The sequence below is a fragment of the Periplaneta americana genome, unplaced genomic scaffold, assembly GCF_040183065.1.
Source record: "Periplaneta americana isolate PAMFEO1 unplaced genomic scaffold, P.americana_PAMFEO1_priV1 scaffold_20, whole genome shotgun sequence".
Taxonomy (NCBI): Eukaryota; Metazoa; Arthropoda; class Insecta; order Blattodea; family Blattidae; genus Periplaneta; species Periplaneta americana.
The window spans coordinates 1173511-1189242 of NW_027185501.1; the positions used below are offsets into that span (position 1 = coordinate 1173511).

Here is a 15732-nt window from a genome sequence, read left to right on the forward strand (position 1 = left end):
AGTTCCCGGGTTCGATACCCGGCTCCGGAACAATTTTTCCCTCGAAATTATTCAAATCAACTTTACAGGGAGTTATACCTGAAATCTTGATTTGCATAATACACGTCACTGTTCGTTAACAGAAAACCACAATTTAAGTCACACGGAGTTAGTGTGCACTCGAAGTTGGATGCTTGACGGTTGTCAGCCCAATTTGAGGTCTGTGGATATAGAGGGAAAAATTGGATCGGTGTCGGTTAGAGTTCCCGAGTAGCTCAGTGGTAGAGCGTTGGTACGTTAAACCAACGGTCGCGGGATCGATACCCGGCCCCGTGGTAGAGCGTTGCTACGTTAAACCAAAGGTCCCGGGTTCGATACCCGGCTCCGGACCAATTTTTCCCTCGAAATTATTCAAATCAACTTTACAGTTAGTTATACCTGAAATCTTGATTTGCATAATACACGACACTGTTCGTTAACAGAAAACCACAATTTAAGTCACACGGAGTTAGTGTGCACTCGAAGTTGGATGCTTGACGGTTGTCAGCCCACTTTGAGGTCTGTGGATATAGAGGGAAAAATTGAATCGCTGTCGGTTAGAGTTCCCGAGAAGCTCAGTGGTAGAGCGTTGGTACATTAAACCAAAGGCCCCAGGTTCGATACCCGGATCCGGAACAATTTATCCCTCGAAATTATTCAAATCAACTTTACAGGGAGTTATACCTGAAATCTTGATTTGCATAATACACGTCACTGTTCGTTAACTGAAAACCTTAATTTAAGTCACACGGAGTTAGTGTGCACTCGAAGTTGGATGCTTGACGGTTGTCAGCCCACTTTGAATTCTGTGTATATAGAGGAAATATTGGATCGGTGTCGGTTAGAGTTCCCGAGTAGCTCAGTGGTAGAGCTTTGGTACGTTAAACCAAAGGCCCCGGGTTCGATACCCGGCTCCGGAAAAATTTTTCCCTCTAAATTATTCAAATCAACTTTACAGAGAGTTATACCTGAAATCTTGATTTGCATAATCACGTTACTGTTCGTTAACAGAAAACCACAATTTAAGTCACACGGAGTTAGTGTGCACTCGAGGTTGAATGCTTGACGGTTGTCAGCCCACTTCGAGGTCTGTGGATACAGAGGGAAAAATTGGATCGGTGTCGGTTGGAGTTCCCGATTAGCTCAGTGGTAGGGCGTTGGTACGTTAAACCAAATGTCCCGGGTTCGATACCCGGCTCCGGAACAATTTTTCCCTCGAAATTATTCAAATCAACTTTACAGGGATTTATACCTGAAATCTTGATTTGCATAATACACGTCACTGTTCGTTAACAGAAAACCACAATTTAAGTCACACGGAGTTAGTGTGCACTCGAAGTTGGATGCTTGACGGTTGTCAGCCCAATTTGAGGTCTGTGTATATAGAGGGAAAAATTGAATCGGTGTCGGTTAGAGTTCCCGAGAAGCTCAATGGTAGAGCGTTGGTACGTTAAACCAAAGGCCACCCGTTCGATACCCGGCTCCGGAACAATTTTTCCCTCGAAATTATTCAAATCAACTTTACAGGGAGTTATACCTGAAATCTTGATTTGCATAATACACGTCACTGTTCGTTAACAGAAAACCACAATTTAAGTCACACGGAGTTAGTGTGCACTCGAAGTTGGATGCTTGACGGTTGTCAGCCCACTTTGAGGTCTGTGGATATAGAGGAAATATTGGATCGGTGTCGGTTAGAGTTCCCGAGTAGCTCAGTGGTAGAGCGTTGGTACGTTAAACCAAAGGTCCCGGGATCGATACCCGGCCCCGTGGTAGAGCTTTGCTACGTTAAACCAAAGGTCCCGGGTTCGATACCCGGCTCCGGAACAATATTTCCCTCGAAATTATTCAAATCAACTTTACAGGGAGTTATACCTGAAATCTTGATTTGCATAATACACGTCACTCTTCGTTAACAGAAAACCACAATTTAAGTCACACGGAGTTAGTGTGCACTCGAAGTTGGATGCTTGACGGTTGTCAGCCCACTTTGAGGGCTGTGGATATAGAGGGAAAAATTGAATCGGTGTCAGTTAGAGTTACCGAGTACCTCTGTGGAAGAGCGTTGGTACGTTAAACCAAAGGTCCCGGGTACGATACCCGGCTCCGGAACAATTTTTCCCTCGAAATTATTCAAATCAACTTTACAGGGAATTATACATGAAATTTTGATTTGCATAATACACGTCACTGTTCGTTAACAGAAAACCACAATTTAAGTCACACGGAGTTAGTGTGCACTCGAAGTTGGATGCTTGACGGTTGTCAGCCCACTTTGAGGTCTGTGGATATAGAGAGAAAAATTGGATCGTTGTCGGTTAGAGTTCCCGAGTAGCTCTGGGGTAGAGCGTTGGTACGTTAAACCAAAGTTCTCGGGTTCGATACCCGGCTCCGGAACAATTTTTCCCTCGAAATTATTCAAATCAACTTTACAGGGATTTATACCTGAAATCTTTATTTGCATAATACACGTCACTGTTCTTCAACAGAAAACCACAATTTATGTCACACGGATTTAGTGTGCACTCGAAGTTGGATGCTTGACGGTTGTCAGCCCAATTTGAGGTCTGTTGATATAGAGGGAAAAATTGGATCGGTGTTGGTTAGAGTTCCCGAGTAGCTCAGTGGTAGAGCGTTGGTACGTTAAACCAAAGGTCCCGGGTTCGATATCCGGCTCCGGAACAATTCTTCCCTCGAAATTATTCAAATCAACTTTACAGGGATTTATACCTGATATCTTGATTTGCATAATACACGTCACTGTTCGTTAACAGAAAACCACAATTTAAGTCACACGGAGTTAGTGTGCACTCGAAGTTGGATGCTTGACGGTTGTCAGCCCACTTTGAGGTCTGTTGATATAGAGGGAAAAATTGGATCGGCGTCGGTTAGAGTTCTCGAGTAGCTCAGTGGTAGTGCCTTGGTACGTTAAACCAAAGGTACCGGGTTCGATACCCGGCTCCGGAATAATTTTTCCCTCGAAATTATTCAAATCAACTTTACAGGGTGTTATACCTGAAATCTTTATTTGCATAATACACGTCACTGTTCGTTAACAGAAAACCACAATTTAAGTCACACGGAGTTGGTGTGCACTCGAAGTTGGATGCTTGACGGTTGTCAGCCCACTTTGAGGTCTCTGGATAAAGAGGGAAAAATTGGATCTGTGTCGGTTAGAGTTCCCGAGAAGCTCAGTGGTGGTGCTTTGGTACGTTAAACCAAAGGTACCGGGTTCGATACCCGGCTCCGGAACAATTATTCCCTCGAAATTATTCATATCAACTTTGCAGGGAGTCATACCTGAAATCTTGATTTGCATAATACACGTACTGTTCGTTAACAGACAACCACAATTTAAGTCACACGGAGTTAGTGTGCACTCGTTGTTGGATGCTTGACGGTTGTCAGCCCAATTAGAGGTCTGTGAATATAGAGGGAGAAATTGGATCGGTGTCAGTTACAGTTCCCGAGTAGGTCAGTGGTAGAGCGTTGGACGTTAAACCAAAGGTCCCTGGATCGATACCCATCTCCGGAATAATTTTTCCCTCGAAATTATTCAAATCAACTTTACTTTGAGTTATACTTGAAATCTTGATTTGCATAATACAAATCACTGTTCGTTAACAGGAAACCACAATTAAAGTCACACGGAGTTAGTGTGCACTCGAAGTTGGATGCTTGACGGTTGTCAGCCCAATTTGAGGTCTGTGGATATAGAGGGAAAAATTGGATCTGTGTCGGTTAGAGTTCCCGAGTAGGTCAGTGGTAGAGCGTTGGATGTTAAACTAAAGGTCCCGGGTTCGATACCCGGCTCCGGAACAATTTTTCCCTCGAAATTATTCGAATCAACTTTACAGGGTGTTATACCTGAAATCTTGATTTGCATAATACACGTCACTGTTCGTTAACAGAAAACCACAATATAAGTCACACGGAGTTGGTGTGCACTCGAAGTTGGATGCTTGACGGTTGTCAGCCCACTTTGATGTCTGTGGATATAGAGGGAAAAATTGGATCTGTGTCGGTTAGAGTTACCGAGTAGCTCAGTGGAAGAGCGTTGGTACGTTAAACCAAAGGTCCCGGGTTCGATACCCGGCTCCGGAACAATTTTTCCCTCGAAAGTATTCAAATCAACTTTACAGGGAGTTATACCTGAAATCTTGATTTGCATAATACACGTCACTGTTCGTTAATAGAAAACCACAATTTAAGTCACACGGAGTTAGTGTGCAATCGAAGTTGGATGCTTGACGGTTGTCAGCCCACTTTGAGTTCTGTGGATATAGAGGGAAAAATTGAATCGGTGTAGGTTAGAGTTACCGAGTAGCACAGTGGAAGAGCGTTGGTACGTTAAACCAAAGGTCCCGGGTTCGATACCCGGCTCCGGAACAATTTTTCCCTCGAAATTATTCAAATCAACTTTACAATGAGTTATACCTGAAATTTTGATTTGCATAATACACGTCACTGTTCGTATCAGAAAATCACAATTTAAGTCACACGGAGTTATTGTGCACTCGAAGTTGGATGCTTGACGGTTGTCAGCCCACTTTGAGGTCTGTGGATATAGAGAGAAAAATTGGATCGGTGTCGGTTAGAGTTCCCGAGTAGCTCAGTGGTAGAGCGATGGTGCTTTAAACCAAAGGTCCCGGGTTCGATATCCGGCTCCGGAACAATTTTTCCCTCGAAATTATTGAAATCAACTTTACAGTTAGTTATACCTGAAATCTTGATTTGCATAATACACGTCACTGTTCGTTAACAGAAAACCACAATTTAAGTCACACGGAGTTGGTGTGCACTCGAAGTTGGATGCTTGTCAGTTGTCAGCCCACTTTGATGTCTGTGGATATAGAGGATAAAATTGGATCTGTGACGGTTAGAGTTCCCGAGTAGCTCAGTGGTAGAGCGTTGGTACGTTAAACCAAAGGTACCGGGTTCGATACCCGGCTCCGGAACAATTTTTCCCTCGAAATTATTCAAATCAACTTTACAGGGAGTCATACCTGAAATCTTGTTTTGCATAAAACACGTCACTGTTAGTTAACAGAAAACCACAATTTAAGTCACACGGAGTTAGTGTGCACTCGAATTTGGATGCTTGACGGTTGTCACCCCACTTAGAATTCTGTGGATATAGAGGGAATAATTGGATCGGTGTCGGTTAGAGTTCCAGAGAAGCTCAGTGGTAGAGCGTTGGTACGATAAACCAAAGGTCCCGGGTTCCATACCCGGCTCCGGAACAATTTTTCACTCAAAATTATTCTAATCAACTTTACAGGGAGTTATACCTGCAATCTTGATTTGCATAATACACGTCACTGTTCGTTAACAGAAAACCACAATTTAAGTCACACGGAGTTAGTGTGCACTCGAAGTTGGATGCTTGACGGTTGTCAGCCCACTATGAGGTCTGTGAATGTAGAGAGAAAAATTGGATCGGTGTCGGTTAGAGTTCCCGAGTAGCTCAGTGGTAGAGCGTTGGTACGTTAAACCAAAGTTCACGGGTTCGATACCGGGCTCCGGAACAATTTTTCCCTCGAAATTATTCAAATCAACTTTACAGGGAGTTATACCTGAAATCTTGATTTGCATAATACACGTCACTGTTCTTCAACAGAAAACCACAATTTATGTCACACGGATTTAGTGTGCACTCGAAGTTGGATACTTGACGGTTGTCAGCCCACTTTGAGGTCTGTGGATATAGAGGGAAAAATTGGACTGGCGTCTGTTAGAGTTCCCGAGTAGCTCAGTGGTAGATCGTTGGTACGATAAACCAAAGGTCCCGGGTTCGATACCCGGCTCCGGAACAAGTTTTCCCTCGAAATTATTCAAATCAACTTTACAGTTAGTTATACCTGAAATCTTGATTTGCATAATACACGTCACTGTTCGTTAACAGAAAACCACAATTTAAGTCACACGGAGTTTGTGTGCACTCGAAGTTGGATGCATGACGGTTGTCAGCCAACTTTGAGGTCTGTGGATTTAGAGTGAAAAATTGGAACGGTGTCGGTTAGAGTTCCCGAGTAGCTCAGTGGTAGAGCGTTGGTACGTTAAACCAAAGGTCCCGGGTTCGATAACCGGCCCCGGAACAATTTTTCCGTCGATATTATTCATATCAACTTTACTGGGATTTATACCTCAAATCTTGATTTGCATAATACACGTCACTGTTCGTTAACAGAAAACCACAATTTAAGTCACACGGAGTTAGTGTGCACTCGAAGTTGGATGCTTGACGGTTGTAAGCCCACTTTGAGGTCTGTGGATATAGAGGGAAAAATTGAATCGGTGTCGGTTAGAGTTCCCAAGAAGCTTAGTGGTAGAGCGTTGGCACGTTAAACCAAAGGCCACCCGTTCGATACCCGGATCCGGAACAATTTTTCCCTCGAAATTATTCAAATCAACTTTACAGGCAGTTACACCTGAAATCTTGATTTGCATAATACACGTCACTGTTCGTTAACAGAAAACCAAAATTTAAGTCACACGGAGTTATAGTGCACTCGAAGTTGGATGCTTGACGGTTGTCAGCCCACTTTGAGGTCTGTGGATATAGAGGGAAAAATTGAATCGGTGTCGGTTAGAGTTCCCGAGAAGCTCAGTGGTAGAGCGTTTGTACGTTAAACCAAAGGACCCGCGTTCGATACCCGGCTCCGGAACAATTTTTCCCTCGAAATTATTCAATTTAACTTTACAGGGAGTTATACCTGAAATCTTGATTTGCATAATACACGTCACTGTTCGTTAACAGAAAACCACAATTTAAGTCACACGGAGTTAGTGTGAACTCGAAGTTGGATGCTTGACGGTTGTCAGCCCACTTTGAGGTCTGTGTATATAGAGGGAAAAATTGGATCGGTGTCGGTTAGAGTTCCCGAGAAGCTCAGTGGTAGAACGTTGGTACGATAAACCAAAGGTCCCGGTTTCGATACCCGGCTCCGGAACAATTTTTCCCTCGAAATTATTCAAATCAACTTTACAGGGAGTTATACCTGAAATCTTGATTAGCATAATACACGTCACTGTTCGTTAACAGAAAACCACAATTTAAGTCACACGGAGTTAGTGTGCACTCGAAGTTGGATGCTTGACGGTTGTCAGCCCACTTTGAGGTCTGTGGATATAGAGGAAATATTGGATCGGTGTCGGTTAGAGTTCCCGAGTAGCTCAGTGTTAGAGCGTTGGTACGTTAAACCAAAGGTCCCGGGTTCGATACCCGGCCCCGTGGTAGAGCTTTGCTACGTTAAACCAAATGTCCCGGGTTCGATACCCGGCTCCGGAACAATTTTTCCCTCGAAATTATTCAAATCAACTTTACAGTTAGTTATACCTGAAATCTTGATTTGCATAATACACGTCACTGTTCGTTAACAGAAAACAACATTTTAAGTCACACGGAGTTAGTGTGCACTCGAATTTGGATGCTTGACGGTTGTGAGCCCAATTTGAGGTCTGTGGATATAGAGGGAAAAATTGGATCGGTGTCGGTTAGAGTTCCCGAGTAGCTCAGTGGTAGAGCGTTGGTACGTTAAACCAACGGTCCCGGGATCGATACCCGGCCCCGTGGTAGAGCGTTGCTACGTTAAACCAAAGGTCCCGGGTTCGATACCCGGCTCCGGAACAATTTTTCCCTCGAAATTATTCAAATCAACTTTACAGTTAGTTATACCTGAAATCTATTTTGCATAATACACGTCACTGTTCGTTAACAGAAAACCACAATTGAAGTCACACGGATTTAGTGTGCACTCGAAGTTGGATGCTTGACGGTTGTCAGCCCACTTTGAGGTCTATGGATATAGAGGGAAAAATTGAATCGCTGTCGGTTAGAGTTCCCGAGAAGCTCAGTGGTAGAGCGTTGGTACATTAAACCAAAGGCCCCAGGTTCGATACCCGGCTCCGGAACAATTTATCCCTCGAAATTATTCAAATCAACTTTACAGGGAGTTATACCTGAAATCTTGATTTGCATAATACACGTCACTGTTCGTTAACAGAAAACCTTAATTTAAGTCACACGGAGTTAGTGTGCACTCGAAGTTGGATGCTTGACGGTTGTCAGCCCACTTTGAATTCTGTATATATAGAGGAAATATTGGATCGGTGTAGGTTAGAGTTCCCGAGTAGCTCAGTGGAAGAGCGTTGGTACGTTAAAGCAAAGGTCCCGGGTTCGATACCCGGCTCCGGAACAATTTTTCCCCCTAAATTATTCAAATCAACTTTACAGGGAGTTATACCTGAAATCTTGATTTGCATAATACACGTTACTGTTCGTTAACAGAAAACCACAATTTAAGTCACACGGAGTTAGTGTGCACTCGAAGTTGAATGCTTGACGGTTGTCAGCCCACTTCCAGGTTTGTGGATACAGAGGGAAAAATTGGATCGGTGTCGGTTAGAGTTCCCGAGTAGCTCAGTGGTAGAGCGTTGGAACGTTAAACCAAATGTCCCGGGTTCGATACCCGGCTCCGGAACAATTTTTCCCTCGAAATTATTCAAATCAACTTTACAGGGAGTTATACCTGAAATCTTGATTCGCATAATACACGTCACTGTTCGTTTACAGAAAACAACAATTTAAGTCACACGGAGTTAGTGTGCACTCGAAGTTGGATGCTTGATGGTTGTCAGCCCACTTTGAGGTCTGTGGATATAGAGGAAAACATTGGATCGGTGGCGGTTAGAGTTCCCGAGTAGCTCAGTGGTAGAGCGTTAGTACGCTAAACCAAAGTCCCGGGTTCGATACCCGGCTCCGGAAAAATTTTTCCCTCGAAATTATTCAAATCAACTTTACAGAGAATTATATCTGAAATCTTGATTTGCATAATACTCGTCATTTTTCGTTAACAGTAAACCACAATTTAAGTCACACGGAGTTAGTGTGCACACGAAGTTGGATGCTTGACGGTTGTCAGCCCACTTTGAGGTCTGTGGATATAGAGGGAAAAATTGGATTGGCGTCGGTTAGAGTTCCCGAGTAGCTCAGTGGTAGAGCGTTGGTACGATAAACCAAAGGTTCCGGGTTCGATACCCGGTTCCGGAACAATTTTTCCCTCGAAATTATTCAAATCAACTTTACAGGGTGTTATACCTGAAATCTTGATTTGCATAATACACGTCACTGTTCGTTAACAGAAAACCACAATTTAAGTCACACGGAGTTGGTGTGCACTCGAAGTTGGATGCTTGACGGTTGTCAGCCCACTTTGAGGTCTGTGGATATAAAGGGAAAAATTGGATCGGTGTCGGTTAGAGTTCCCGAGTAGCTCAGTGGTAGAGCGTTGGTACGTTAAACCAACGGTCCCGGGTTCGATAACCGGCCCCGGAACAATTTTTCCCTCGAAATTATTCAAATCAACTTTACAGGGATTTATACCTGAAATCTTGATTTGCATAATACACGTCACATTTCGTTAACAGAAAACCACAATTTAAGTCACACGGAGTTAGTGTGCACTCGAAGTTGGATGCTTGACGGTTGTCAGCCCACTTTGAGGTCTGTGGATATAGAGGGAAAAATTGAATCGCTGTCGGATAGAGTTCCCGAGAAGCTCAGTGGTAGAGCGTTGGTACATTAAACCAAAGGCCCCAGGTTCGATACCCGGCTCCGGAACAATTTATCCCTCGAAATTATTCAAATCAACTTTACAGGGAGTTATACCTGAAATCTTGATTTGCATAAAACACGTCACTGTTCGTTAACAGAAAACCACAATTTAAGTCACACGGGGTTAGTGTGCACTCGAAGTTGGATGCTTGACGGTTGTCAGCCCACTTTGAATTCCGTGTATATAGAGGAAATATTGGATCGGTATCGGTTAGAGTTCCCGAGTAGCTCAGTGGTAGAGCTTTGGTACGTTAAACCAAAGGTCCCGGGTTCGATACCCGGCTCCGGAACAATTTTTCCCTCTAAATTATTCAAATCAACTTTACAGGGAGTTATACCTGAAATCTTGATTTGCATAATACACGTTACTGTTCGTTAACAGAAAACCACAATTTAAGTCACACGGAGTTAGTGTGCACTCGAAGTTGGATGCTTGACAGTTGTCAGCCCACTTCGAGGTCTGTGGATACAGAGGGAAAAATTGGATCGGTGTCGGTTAGAGTTCCCGAGTAGCTCAGTGGTAGAGCGTTGGTACGTTAAACCAAATGTCCCGGGTTCGATACCCGGCTCCGGAACAATTTTTCCCTCGAAATTATTCAAATCAACTTTACAGGGAGTTATACCTGAAATCTTGATTCGCATAATACACGTCACTGTTCGTTAACAGAAAACTACAATTTAAGTCACACGGAGTTAGTGTGCACTCGAAGTTGGATGCTTGACGGTTGTCAGCCCAATTTGAGGTCTGTGGATATAGAGGGAAAAATTGGATCGGTGTCGGTTAGAGTTCCCGAGTAGCTCAGTGGTAGAGCGTTGGTACGTTAAACCAACGGTCCCGGGATCGATACCAGGCCCCGTGGTAGAGCGTTGCTACGTTAAACCAAAGGTCCCGGGTTCGATACCCGGCTCCGGAACAATTTTTCCCTCGAAATTATTCAAATCAACTTTACAGTTAGTTATACCTGAAATCTATTTTGCATAATACACGTCCCTGTTCGTTAACAGAAAACCACAATTTAAGTCACACGGAGTTAGTGTGCACTCGAAGTTGGATGCTTGACGGTTGTCAGCCCACTTTGAGGTCTATGGATATAGAGGGAAAAATTGAATCGCTGTCGGTTAGAGTTCCCGAGAAGCTCAGTGGTAGAGCGTTGGTACATTAAACCAAAGGCCCCAGGTTCGATACCCGGCTCCGGAACAATTTATTCCTCGAAATTATTCAAATCAACTTTACAGGGAGTTATACCTGAAATCTTGATTTGCATAATACACGTCACTGTTCGTTAACAGAAAACCTTAATTTAAGTCACACGGAGTTAGTGTGCACTCGAAGTTGGATGCTTGACGGTTGTCAGCCCACTTTGAATTCTGTATATATAGAGGAAATATTGGATCGGTGTAGGTTAGAGTTCCCGAGTAGCTCAGTGGTAGAGTTTTGGTACGTTAAAGCAAAGGTCCCGGGTTCGATACGCGGCTCCGGAACAATTTTTCCCCCTAAATAATTCAAATCAACTTTACAGGGAGTTATACCTGAAATCTTGATTTGCATAATACACGTTACTGTTCGTTAACAGAAAACCACAATTTAAGTCACACGGAGTTAGTGTGCACTCGAAGTTGAATACTTGACGGTTGTCAGCCCACTTCCAGGTTTGTGGATACAGAGGGAAAAATTGGATCGGTGTCGGTTAGAGTTCCCGAGTAGCACAGTGGTAGAGCGTTGGTACGTTAAACCAAATGTCCCGGGTTCGATACCCGGCTCCGGAACAATTTTTCCCTCGAAATTATTCAAATCAACTTTACAGGGAGTTATACCTGAAATCTTGATTCGCATAATACACGTCACTGTTCGTTAACAGAAAACAACAATTTAAGTCACACGGAGTTAGTGTGCACTCGAAGTTGGATGCTTGATGGTTGTCAGCCCACTTTGAGGTCTGTGGATATAGAGGAAAAAATTGGATCGGTGGCGGTTAGAGTTCCCGAGTAGCTCAGTGGTAGAGCGTTAGTACGCTAAACCAAAGTCCCGGGTTCGTTACCCGGCTCCGGAAAAATTTTTCCCTCGAAATTATTCAAATCAACTTTACAGAGAATTATATCTGAAATCTTGATTTGCATAATACTCGTCATTTTTCGTTAACAGTAAACCACAATTTAAGTCACACGGAGTTAGTGTGCACACGAAGTTGGATGCTTGACGGTTGTCAGCCCACTTTGAGGTCTGTGGATATAGAGGGAAAAATTGGATTGGCGTCGGTTAGAGTTCCCGAGTAGCTCAGTGGTAGAGCGTTGGTACGATAAACCAAAGGTTCCGGGTTCGATACCCGGTTCCGGAACAATTTTTCCCTCGAAATTATTCAAATCAACTTTACAGTGTGTTATACCTGAAATCTTGATTTGCATAATACACGTCACTGTTCGTTAACAGAAAACCACAATTTAAGTCACACGGAGTTGGTGTGCACTCGAAGTTGGATGCTTGACGGTTGTCAGCCCACTTTGAGGTCTGTGGATATAAAGGGAAAAATTGGATCGGTGTCGGTTAGAGTTCCCGAGTAGCTCAGTGGTAGAGCGTTGGTACGTTAAACCAACGGTCCCGGGTTCGATAACCGGCCCCGGAACAATTTTTCCCTCGAAATTATTCAAATCAACTTTACAGGGATTTATACCTGAAATCTTGATTTGCATAATACACGTCACTGTTCGTTAACAGAAAACCACAATTTAAGTCACACGGAATTAGTGTGCACTCGAAGTTGGATGCTTGACGGTTGTCAGCCCACTTTGAGGTCTGTGGATATAGAGGGAAAAATTGAATCGCTGTCGGTTAGAGTTCCCGAGAAGCTCAGTGGTAGAGCGTTGGTACATTAAACCAAAGGCCCCAGGTTCGATACCCGGCTCCGGAACAATTTATCCCTCGAAATTATTCAAATCAACTTTACAGGGAGTTATACCTGAAATCTTGATTTGCATAAGACACGTCACTGTTCGTTAACAGAAAACCATAATTTAAGTCACACGGAGTTAGTGTGCACTCGAAGTTGGATGCTTGACGGTTGTCAGCCCACTTTGAATTCCGTGTATATAGAGGAAATATTGGATCGGTGTCGGTTAGAGTTCCCGAGTAGCTCAGTGGTAGAGCTTTGGTACGTTAAACCAAAGGTCCCGGGTTCGATACCCGGCTCCGGAACAATTTTTCCCTCTAAATTATTCAAATCAACTTTACAGGGAGTTATACCTGAAATCTTGATTTGCATAATACACGTCACTGTTCGTTAACAGAAAACCACAATTTAAGTCACACGGAGTTAGTGTGAACTCGAAGTTGGATGCTTGACGGTTGTCAGCCCACGTTGAGGTCTGTGTATATTGAGGGAAAAATTGGATCGGTGTCGGTTAGAGTTCCCGAGAAGCTCAGTGGTAGAACGTTGGTACGATAAACCAAAGGTCCCGGTTTCGATAAACGGCTCCGGAACAATATTTCCCTCGAAATTATTCAAATCAACTTTACAGGGAGTTATACCTGAAATCTTGATTAGCATAATACACGTCACTGTTCGTTAACAGAAAACCACAATTTAAGTCACACGGAGTTAGTGTGCACTCGAAGTTGGATGCTTGACGGTTGTCAGCCCACTTTGAGATCTGTGGATATAGAGGAAATATTGGATAGGTGTCGGTTAGAGTTCCCGAGTAGCTCAGTGGTAGAGCGTTGGTACGTTAAACCAAAGGTCCCGGGATCGATACCCGGCCCCGTGGTAGAGCTTTGCTACGGTAAAACAAAAGTCCCGGGTTCGATACCCGGCTCCGGAACAATTTTTCCCTCGAAATTATTCAAATCAACTTTACAGTTAATTATACCTGAAATCTTGATTTGCATAATACACGTCACTGTTCGTTAACAGAAAACCACAATTTAAGTCACACGGAGTTAGTGTGCACTCGAAGTTGGATGCTTGACGGTTGTCAGCCCACTTTCAGGTCTGTGGATATAGAGGGAAAAATTGAATCGGTGTCGGTTAGAGTTACCGAGTAGCTCAGTGGAAGAGCGTTGGTACGTTAAACCAAAGGCCCCGGGTTCGACACCCGGCTCCGGAACAATTTTTCCCTCGAAATTATTCAAATCAACTTAACAGGGAGTTATACCTGAAATTTTGATTTGCACAATACACGTCACTGTTCGTTACAAGAAAACCACAATTTAAGTCACACGGAGTTAGTGTGCACTCGAAGTTGGATGCTTGACCGTTGTCAGCCCACTTTGAGGTCTGTGGATATAGAGAGAAAAATTGGATTGTTGTCGGTTAGAGTTCCCGAGTAGCTCAGTGGTAGAGCGTTGGTACGTTAAACCAAAGTTCCCGGGTTCGATACCCGGCTCCGGAACAATTTTTCCCTCGAAATTATTCAAATCAACTTTACAGGTTGTTATACCTGAAATCTTGATTTGCATAATACACGTCACTGTTCGTTAACAGAAAACCACAATTTAAGTCACACGGAGTTAGTGTGCACTCGAAGTTGGATGCTTGACGGTTGTCAGCCCACTTTCAGGTCTGTGGATATAGAGGGAAAAATTGAATCGGTGTCGGTTAGAGTTACCGAGTAGCTCAGTGGTAGTGCGTTGGTACGTTAAACCAACGGTCCCGGGATCGATACCCGGCCCCGTGGTAGAGCGTTGCTACGTTAAACCAAAGGTCCCGGGTTCGATACCCGGCTCCGGAACAATTTTTCCCTCGAAATTATTCAAATCAACTTTACAGTTAGTTATACCTGAAATCTTTTTTGCATAATACACGTCACTGTTCGTTAACAGAAAACCACAATTTAAGTCACACGGAGTTAGTGTGCACTCGAATTTGGATGCTTGACGGTTGTCAGCCCACTTTGAGGTCTATGGATATAGAGGGAAAAATTGAATCGCTGTCGGTTAGAGTTCCCGAGAAGCTCAGTGGTAGAGCGTTGGTACATTAAACCAAAGGCCCCAGGTTCGATACCCGGCTCCGGAACAATTTATCCCTCGAAATTATTCAAATCAACTTTACAGGGAGTTATACCTGAAATCTTGATTTGCATAATACACGACACTGTTCGTTAACAGAAAACCTTAATTTAAGTCACACGGAGTTAGTGTGCACTCGAAGTTGGATGCTTGACGGTTGTCAGCCCACTTTGAATTCTGTGTATATAGAGGAAATATTGGATCGGTGTAGGTTAGAGTTCCCGAGTAGTTCAGTGGTAGAGTTTTGGTACATTAAAGCAAAGGTCCCGGGTTCGATACACGGCTCCGGAACAATTTTTCCCTCTAAATTATTCAAATCAACTTTACAGGGAGTTATACCTGAAATCTTGATTTGCATATTACACGTTACTTTTCGTTAACAGAAAACCACAATATAAGTCACACGGAGTTAGTGTGCACTCGAAGTTGGATGCTTGACGGTTGTCAGCCCACTTCGAGGTCTGTGGATACAGAGGGAAAAATTGGATCGGTGTCGGTTAGAGTTCCCGAGTAGCTCAGTGGTAGAGCGTTGGTACGTTAAACCAAATGTCCCGGGTTCGATACCCGGCTCCGGAACAATTTTTCCCTCGAAATTATTCAAATCAACTTTACAGGGAGTTATACCTGAAATCTTGATTTGCATAATACTCGTCATTTTTCGTTAACAGTAAACAACAATTTAAGTCACACGGAGTTAGTGTGCACACGAAGTTGGATGCTTGACGGTTGTCAGCCCACTTTGAGGTCTGTGGATATAGAGGGAAAAATTGGATTGGCGTCGGTTAGAGTTCCCGAGTAGCTCAGTGGTAGAGCGTTGGTACGATAAACCAAAGGTCCCGGGTTCGATACCCGCTTCCGGAACAAATTTTCCCTCGAAATAATTCAAATCAACTTTACAGGGTGTTATACATGAAATCTTGATTTGCATAATACACGTCACTGTTCGTTAACAGAAAACCACAATTTAAGTCACACGGAGTTGGTGTGCACTCGAAGTTGGATGCTTGACGGTTGTCAGCCCACCTTTAGGTCTGAGGATTTAGAGGGAAAAATTGGATCGGTGTCGGTTAGAGTTCCCGAGTAGCTCAGTGGTAGAGCG

The 15732-nt window shown here is 43.6% G+C and overlaps 4 non-coding genes across 4 annotated transcripts; all 4 read left to right on the plus strand.

Annotated features, from left to right (window-relative positions):
- Positions 1-5759: 5759 nt before the first annotated feature.
- Positions 5760-5831, plus strand: TRNAI-GAU (transfer RNA isoleucine (anticodon GAU)). Its single transcript has one exon. It is a non-coding gene; the product is annotated as a tRNA-Ile (tRNA).
- A 3167-nt stretch (positions 5832-8998) lies between these two features.
- On the plus strand, positions 8999-9070 carry TRNAI-GAU (transfer RNA isoleucine (anticodon GAU)). Its single transcript has one exon. It is a non-coding gene; the product is annotated as a tRNA-Ile (tRNA).
- A 2828-nt stretch (positions 9071-11898) lies between these two features.
- On the plus strand, positions 11899-11970 carry TRNAI-GAU (transfer RNA isoleucine (anticodon GAU)). Its single transcript has one exon. It is a non-coding gene; the product is annotated as a tRNA-Ile (tRNA).
- Positions 11971-15422: 3452 nt separating this feature from the next.
- TRNAI-GAU (transfer RNA isoleucine (anticodon GAU)) lies at positions 15423-15494 on the plus strand. Its single transcript has one exon. It is a non-coding gene; the product is annotated as a tRNA-Ile (tRNA).
- The last annotated feature ends 238 nt before the right edge of the window (positions 15495-15732 follow it).